The sequence below is a fragment of the Chaetura pelagica genome, unplaced genomic scaffold (genome assembly GCF_000747805.2).
Source record: "Chaetura pelagica isolate M959 unplaced genomic scaffold, ChaPel_1.0 scaffold207, whole genome shotgun sequence".
In the NCBI taxonomy this organism is placed as follows: domain Eukaryota; kingdom Metazoa; phylum Chordata; class Aves; order Apodiformes; family Apodidae; genus Chaetura; species Chaetura pelagica.
In genome coordinates, this window is record NW_009953929.1 from 2,598,867 (window position 1) to 2,607,527 (window position 8,661).

The 8,661-nt window shown below is 40.1% G+C and overlaps 1 protein-coding gene across 1 annotated transcript in view; it reads right to left on the minus strand.

Moving 5' to 3' along the window:
- The window catches only part of IRS1 (insulin receptor substrate 1), a 95,152-nt gene that overhangs the window by 636 nt on the left and 85,855 nt on the right, over positions 1-8,661 (minus strand). The gene's annotated exons all lie outside the window — the stretch shown is intronic.

Genomic DNA, 8,661 nt, shown 5'->3' on the forward strand with positions numbered 1-8,661 from the left:
GCTGCTTATAGTGGCTTTCATGTGAAAAAAATATTGATGCAAACAAATGTCTGCCAGCTGTGCATGGGAAATGCTCCTTTTATTGCACTGAACTTTGTATTATTAGTGATCCTTCTAATAGATATTTTCAGTCACTGATAAAAAAATATTTTGTATTTTCTCAATTCACTCTCATGAAATGGTCTTTTCAAGTGGATCTGTCATTGTGGTTTCCTGGATTTCTTCAGCCTTTTTGGAAAGCTTGTAAATTCCCATGGCTGATAGTAAGCTAAGCTAAGGAAGGAAATAAAAAATAGTAAATACCACTTCAGTGGTGTAAGCCTTTTTCTGCTCTTTTTTGGCTGAGAGTGCATTTTAGGAGATTAGTATCGGCTTTTACACAAACTTCAAAACAGTTCCAGCTGCGACTTCATCCGTACATCCATTTTGCACCCTCAGTTAAACTCCCTTCCACCAAATCAGTCTTCACTAAAGATATGTACTGGTAGACTAACATTTGGCTGAAATAAGTGGGTCTGGGCTGCTAGTTTATTTTACAGGACTACTTGACAATATCAATACAAGAAATGGAGGAAGTAGTAGCAATAAAAATCACTCTTTAATATCATATTACTTCCTATAGCTACAGAGCAGAACGTGTGAAAGAAAAAATAAATTACATTATCTATTTCCATGTGCAGTGACTGGATATTTAATATCTGCTTTTTTTATTATTATTATTTTATTCTACATGTTATAAACACTGAAAACAAAATGCATATAGAATGTTTTTATTACAGTGAGGAAGAACTGCAGATTGGGAATACCAGAGTCCTCCATGCTTTCTCAGTTTATACCTCCTTTTGCACTCAGATAATGTACAAAATGGTTTGTGCTACTTCCTATTTGTATTCCTGCAGATGAGATCAGGATGCAGTCCAGCACAGTTGCAGATAGCATGAAATACACAAGGACTATCAGTTACTGAATCCAATTTTACTTTCATGAAACACCTAAGTGTCTCATATGCTGTAAACAATCCCATGGCTCCTGAAGAACATGAATAATAGTGGAAGGATCATGCCCTCTGAACAGAAGAGCCTGCAGTCATTCCATGAGAAGATGCAGGAAGAAATTCTGACTAGCATAATGCTGTTACAGGAATATTGACACTGAGTTGACTCAGTAACAGAACTCAGAGCTGATGAAGAGATTTAAATGGTCCATTCTGGTGAAGAGTTCAAAAGTCAGAAGTCATAACCCAAAATAACTGTACATACCGGAAATTCAAACTATTTCACTCAGGGTCAGAATAATGAACTCATGGAATTAGTTGCCAAGTCAGAATACGGAAAGAAGTACTGCAGCCTAAGTGGCTTGGAGACATCTTGGCACTTTTATGGAGAGTGAGAGGATTAAAGGATATAGTGACAAAACAGAAAACTGTGGATTAAGAGAAACTTAAGGGGGGACAAGCCTGTGAGGTCAAGTGGCATTTTCCTCTCCAGACATTTCTTTTATGTCATTCTTCCCAAAGACATTATATCAGATTGAATAAACAGTCACTAAAGCTTAGATGAGGAATGGACTTCTACTGGATTGAAACAGGGATGAAGCAGCACTATCTCTTCCTCTGCTCCATAATAAAACTTTTAACAAACAAGAATAGACTTCTTTATCTATATACAGTACCATGCATTTGACCCACTCAATCTCATGTAGCACATAAGGTTTTCTCATATCAGCCTCTTCCTGTAACCTTATCTTCTCCAGTCCCATCAGAATACCACAGCTGAGCAGATAAAAAAAAATTAAAGTGAAATAGCTTCAAGTCAAGACACAACACAGCTGCCTAATGTACACTTGATTGGTGACACAATTCTTAAAGACCAGTAGGATTTCTATACTACCTAAGGCATTTGCAGTATTAACATGGGCACATCATATGCAATTGCAGGAAGCACACTGAGCTACCATATCATTATTTTAAGTGACAAGCACTAATAAAGGCACCATTTTAGACATTTTAACCCTGTTCCCTTTTTAGAAAAAAACCTGTTCCCATTAAGAGGTTGAATCAGATATAAAATCATTTAAACTGGACTCTACATACCTGTAATAAAAAATGTGTAAAATAAGGTGCCTTTTCAACTTAACATGTCAGGTATTAAAGCAAGATTGTAGTAAAAGTTTTTACTATTTGACTCTTCCAGAAATTCTTCCTACAAGTGAATTATATTTGGTCTTCAGTGCACCTCCAAAAAAAAAGATCCAAAAAGGTGAGTAGGTAGATTATGTCAGGGGTGACACTTTTCACAAAAATAAGATATAAACTATCTTGGAACGTGACTTTTGTCAACAGCATATACCATATCACATTTTCCAGAGACAGGTCCACCTGGACACATATAATCACCCAGCCATGTGTTCTCCAAAAGGTGGGGGGGGATCCCTTTGCTGATACTCTCTGAAACACTCAGTTGTGTCTCAGCAGACTCAATAATGCTTAACTGGGCTGTCTCCAAATCTTCCTGGCTGACAGGCTTCCTCACAGGCAGAGACACTGAATAGATTTTGCACCTTTCTAACACTGAGGAAAGTCCCTGAGCGTGCCTGATACAGACATTCTTCAAGCAATACAGGAGCTTGAGTGGGAGCTGATTGAGATCAGGAATGAGTCAAAGCAAGAGAGCATGAGGCGGGCTTGCATTCAGGCAGGGGAATTTGTCCAGAGATATGAAAGAAAAATGTCAATAGTTGTCTGAATTGCAAGGGATCTAACTGGAGCAAATCTTTGAACTTCTGGAGCATTGCAATCACTTTACCAGAGGTCGAGTAGTTTTTTCCAAAAGGCATATAAAAAGACTGTGGCTTGCACATTTTGCATAGAAATCAGCTTTGTCAGCTCAGATCCTGGGATGTGCCATTAAAGAATATTCCTCTGATTCTACCCACAGAGACAGCACTGTAACAGCAGTTTCTCAAAACCTTTTAGCTTTCAGTTACCACTAAAAACAGATGTCAAAATCTTTGTGGAGTGCCTTATTAAAACAGGCAAATATTTGTTTGTTTTTCCTCTTTCATCTTAAAAACATTACAGAATCACACTTTCTTAAAACATCTCTGAGCTGCCCTAGAATTTCAGCTATCCTACAGTTGTTTCTATCCATACTACCCAAAACGCCTTCAAAACCTATCTACATTTCATGTAATAGAGACACTTGATATTTTGGGACTGATAAAAAGATAATTCAAATTATAGTTATAACCATTTATCCAACATAAAACCTACCTCTTACAGCACAAAAACAGTTTTGCAAATTTGAATTTTGCTTTGTTAATTCTAATTTAGTTTCTAAGTTAATCTACAATTGCTTTCAATATTCTGAGATCTTAGGGCATCAATGCTGCCCCTTAATTGAAAAGAAAAATTAATTGTATCTTAGTATTCAATGGGAATCTATCCATTAGTAATATTTTGCATTCTGAGAGACAACAGTTACACTGACGGAAACACATTTGTGGATGGATACTTCATAAAAGTAGATGCAAGATAGAGTTCACCCATCTAGAACTCTACATTCTGATTCTAAATAAAATTATACACCAACACTCAAGAAGAGATTCAGGGAGTCAGAGAAGGCAAAGTCAGCTTCTCATCTCCCTCTCCTTCCACTAGTGTGATCAGGCACAGCACATGGGTCACAGACCCTCCCACCCACAAGTTATGGTCTCACAGCTGTAAGGCAACTTAAGGGCAGGATGCACAAAGTGCTCCAGGCTCACCTCCCACACCCAGTGCCTGCCCAGCACCCAGGACATGCAGGATTGCCTGTGCCTGGGGCCACATGGGCTCACTGCCCTGCAAGCAAACAGAAACAGGGGCTTTTAAGTGTTTGCTCTGATTTTCCATTATGTGTTTGGTGTCTTGATTGTTCCTGACTGCTGTTTTGCCACTTTGGTACCAAGATTTTGCTCTGTAGAGGTTATCTCTTCAGTGGAAAAACCCTCATGAGCATTTGTCTCAGTACAAATCAGTGCTCAAGTAAAACAAGTTGCTATCCTGCCTGAATCTTCTCATACCATTGCTCTGTTAAAGTGATTCGTAACAAAGGATTTGAAGCTCATTATTCAATAATGGGTGTCATTCAGATTTCAATTTCTATCTGGTTCCATTAATTACGTGTCAACGATTTTTTTCTCTCCTTTTCCAACAGGAAAAATAAGGTGCTGCCACTGGCAGTCTGCCTGAAAGGTTCAAATATCAGGGCAGTAATTCTGAATGGAATGGATTTGAGTCAACCAATGCAAGAATAAAAATAGCTATTAGAGATTCCCTGACATGTTGTTGTGACAAGGAAAAGCTTAGCACTGCTTTCACCCGCCTGCTTGTATGACTTTGGCTCTGTCCTGAATGGCACATAACAAAATGCAACACCAGAGGAATAAAAATCCTGGCCTAAAATCTCTGTGGCTTTTCCTACAGCCAGAACTAATGGTTCTTCCTTTATTTTCTCAGGTAAGGGAATCCACATCAGCCTTACATCAGCCAAGCACTGAACATAGTGCAGAAAGGGACTGAGCGTGGGGGCCACAGCCAGCAGGACCTGATACTTCTGCATCAGGAAGGATGCCTAGAAAGAACTACCATCAAAAGGAAAGAACTGCCATTTAAATACAGTCACTGCAGCAAAGCATGAGGTCAGCACAGTGCTCAGATCAAGCTCCCACTGAGCATGCTGTCCCCTGTAAAAGCACAAAACAGTGACTCATGCATCTGACAACCCAGACACATCTGATTTCAGTACCACACTGATGATTTACTGCATCTTCTATATTTACCTTCTACATGGCCTTTAACAACTCTTTCTTGTCCAGGTAATACAAAAATAAATTGCAAACACAGGAAAGTTTCTGCACTGGATAGTTAACACCAATTCTGGTTTGCTGCTTCTGGCTACCAACAAAGGTCTGAAGATGGCACTGCTTTTTATGCCTCCTGAAGGCTCAGGGACATACCAGAGAAGCAAGCAAAAACAAACAAACAAAAAATGTTAAAAAGCAAGAAAGAAACTTTAAATGCTGGAAACATCCAGAGAAGAGACTAAAGAGATGGCTTTAAGTCTCTGGATGTTATTCTGCCCAGACAATTCAATAACACACAAATTCAAGTCATGTAACTTGTCCCATACACAGAAACAAGCATCTCATGTCGTTTCACTATAACAGCATTTGGGGAAAGTATAGCAAAAGAAGTATCCCCAGGGGGCCAATTCCCTTCTTCAGTATGTTCACCTTTTTCAGTATGTTTTTTATCTAAAAAATGTACGTGAACAACATGCAACCTGACTTGCCTCCAAAGTGACCACAATTTACAACACATCAGGTGGCTACTTGTGATGAGCAGTGGAGAAGGAATGAGGGAGCTTTCTCCCCAACTCCCCTGGCACGATCGGCAAACAGCCTCTGAAGACCCCCTAAAAAATCTCCATTTAGGTACAGCAGAGGGGCCAGAATGAAGAGGATCAGAGTCATGGCTATTTGCCTGTTTGGAGCTTGCCTTCCCTACTGTAAAATAAGAAGAGCCATCCTGACCTTCACTCTAGTGCACTGAAAAAGCTACAAATTAAAAACAGTAAATAAGAATTAGCCATCATTATTCAGAGAGGATTCAAGGAAAAGGTGAAAACAGGGTTATAGAGATAAACAAGATTACTTAAATTCTTGGGAAAAGGCTGCCCCAGGAAAGGGATATTTGAAATAAGGGGCTCTGTATTCTCTCCGTCCTCCCTCAGGGCCAATGGCATCAGGAGGTAGGAAAGATGATGATTCCTCCTAAAACCTGCGTGTCTTCACTATAGCAACTGGTAATTGAATATTCTTGAATTAAAAACAGACCAGCACAGGTATGTCTCAACAAACACAGTATAGTCATGCTGCTTGGCCATTTTGTCAGCCACTTCATATGCCTTAATACCATCACTCACTGGGTGCCTGGGATCTTTAAATAAGCAGCTGTGAAAAGCACCACAAAAATAAATAAAAAAAGACATTGAAATAGCTTAAAGGTTTCCTGAGAAAAGTACCTAGCTGCTTGAGACCAGCTCATGTCTCCAGAACTGTCACATATATAAAGAAGCCGTTTAAACACTGGAAGACTGTTCCTTCTTTCTCCATTATGCATTTTACTGACTTTTAAGACTGCCTTCTATTTACATGTATCTGTTTTCAATCTACCACTCTATAAAATTCTTCCCTCATCAGTATTTTCAGTTCTTCTGCCATCTTTCAAGATTTTTGCTCTTGCCAAGGCGCTGTGCTAACCTGGCTTCTCTGAAGGCACTGCCTGCAGCTAATTCTATGCAGAAAAGTCACCAGCCTGGAAAAGCAGCAGGGAAGGTACAATTAAAGGTAGTACAGAAGACTCGCTTCATGTGTGACCTTTCTCCTGCTCTCCAATGACAGATCAGCCTTCTTGATCACTCCGACAGATAGCAACAAAAACCATCAAATGGCACACAAGAAAACTACTTGTCAAAATAGATGATGACCTGTGCCACCAATTTCCCTATTAAAGGGATGTCTTTGTTTCTTACTAGGGACATATCAAGGCTCAGAATTCTCAATCTCTTTCCATTGTCAGGCAAGAGATCACTCTTTCAAATTCTATTTCTGTGGTGGGCTACAAGATTAAAGACAAAACTAATGACCAAAATACTTTTGCCACCTGAAAGGACAAAATTTGCTGTTGAATATTTCCAAGTTCTTTGACTTACACCTCTTCCTCCCAAAATGGTGGTTTTGTCTCATTTGGGAATATTCAGGCTTTTCCAGGTTCCTTCTCTCCCTAGTATTCTTTCCGGCACCCCTCCCCCCCATAACCAAATTACACAAGGGGATAATACATTCCTCTAAAGATGAAAGCCCTAGAAAAGTGGTATGTTGAATACCTTTCAACAAATATAAAGAGCTTGAGAAGATAAGGAGAGATAATTCTCTGTCAGTGCATCCTGTGGCAGTATAAAGAAAATCACTTGATTGCTTTGATTACAGGTTTATAATCATGGCTAAACTAGCATGGTCTGAATTAAATTACAGGTAAAATGGTCAGAATCCTTCTGCACCCTTACATGGACTCACTCTCCCAAAGGGGACAGCCTCTATCTACTCATCCATACACAGATTCACTGTACTTGGCTCTGTACACAGAGTCCCAAGAAGAAAGTCATTTCAGAAACAGTGTTCTATATTTCTTAAACAAACAGTATACACTGGAACAGTTACTGGCAAGGATTAAAATAATGCCTAAGTGATTTTTTCCAGGCACTCAACAATACACCAATTTTTTCATCCAACAGCCTTTCATGTGACACTTTTATATAAAAATGTTTACAGGAAATAGCAAACTTCCCTTTTATTCTTCAGGTTACATGTACACCCATAAAATGCAAAAGCTGAGTGAAGTCATCAAACTACCTGACACTTAAAAATTAATACATCTAAGTATCCTGCTCAAGATCAAATAATGGCTCCCAGCAGCTAAACAGGTATTTCAAACACTAGATAACTGATTTTCTTCCTGGCCTCCAACTGCCACTTTTAATGGGGAGTTACACAGTGAATCTTTATTAGCAAAGACTGTGGGCATTATGGGGTCAAACAAAGGTGGTTTCCATTTGCACTCACACTGTGATGCCCAAGCCTTCACCTTTGTGCAGACTTTTAAAACTTAAAATGAGGACTGGGGACTGTCAGACAAAACACGTCAAGGAACATACAGTCCTGCAGCACACCAGAGTCTATGCACTTTGTACCAGACATGCAAGAAAGCTGGCAGCAGCTGCTGGGGAGCACCAGCCAAGAAGCCAGAATCTGCTTCTGCAAGGGCTTTTCCAAAGAAATCAAAGTGTTTTGAATCATCAGAGAACTTTCAGTATTCTCTTACCTGAACAGTTAAAATATGTCTACTGCATTCAGTTCTCCCTTTCTCACATCTTCCCGAAAAAGTTTTAGGAGGAGTGTATTCCACAAAAGTGAAAACCAACAACAGCACCTACAGAGGGAGGCACACGGAGCCCCTGGCACAACAAACATGAAGTTCCCAAAGCTAAATTCAAGGGACATTGCCTGGTAAGGCCCACCATTCCTGTGGTAGATGTTTAGATTTCCTCCTGTGCTACACAGAAGACAACAGAAGGCCCTCCAGCTGGGTGGGAATGACTCATAAGAAAGCAGCAAAGCTTTTCTACAAAGCAGCCTTCCTAAGAAGGACCTACCATTTTCCTCTTTCATTCTTGGTAGAGACTTGTCAGGGCTGTGCTTCCTCTCCCTCTGTCCTTCCATGAATATGGAACTTCTCTAATCAAGTGGTTCTATCTCATGAAATAAAAACTTCCAACCCTTCAGCAATCACCTGTGAGAACACTGACCAAGAGAAACACGGGACATGCCATACTACCTGGCCAAACAGGATGGCTACATGTCCCCTGGGCTATGCTGGATGCCCAGGGTGTGCTGCAAGTGTGCATTTTCCCTCGTGGCTACACTACTAGCAGCCACAATGCTGCAGCTCACTGTGCCAGGGACACAAATGCTTGTGGGGTGGCATGTGTACTGGCTGTGTGACATCACCACACCTAAAAAGCATGGGACAGGAGCAAACTGTTGCAGCAGGAAGTCCTT